Source organism: Heterodontus francisci, unplaced genomic scaffold (assembly GCF_036365525.1).
Source record: "Heterodontus francisci isolate sHetFra1 unplaced genomic scaffold, sHetFra1.hap1 HAP1_SCAFFOLD_62_2, whole genome shotgun sequence".
Lineage (NCBI taxonomy): Eukaryota > Metazoa > Chordata > Chondrichthyes > Heterodontiformes > Heterodontidae > Heterodontus > Heterodontus francisci.
This window is the reverse complement of record NW_027141112.1, coordinates 2,071,000-2,071,282: the sequence shown is the minus strand read 5'-3', so window position 1 is coordinate 2,071,282 and position 283 is coordinate 2,071,000.

Below are 283 nucleotides of genomic sequence, written 5' to 3'. Positions count from 1 at the left end.
ATTTATTTTTTCAGATATTCACGCATTGTTGTATCATTGCAATCTATTGCTCTCAGATTCCGATCTATCCTCTCCCTCTCTCTGGAGCCGCTGATCGCTTTTAGTACTGGAGGTGAAAGTATGGGATCACACATTGAAACGAGTCCCTTATTAATAGAAGAGAGAAACCCTCCAGTGATACAATTAGAGTCCATATAGACTGACATTAAGTACGGTCACTGAACAAATAGGTTCAGTTAAGTCCTCTCAATCCAATACGTTTCGAGCCACAATTAAGTATAAC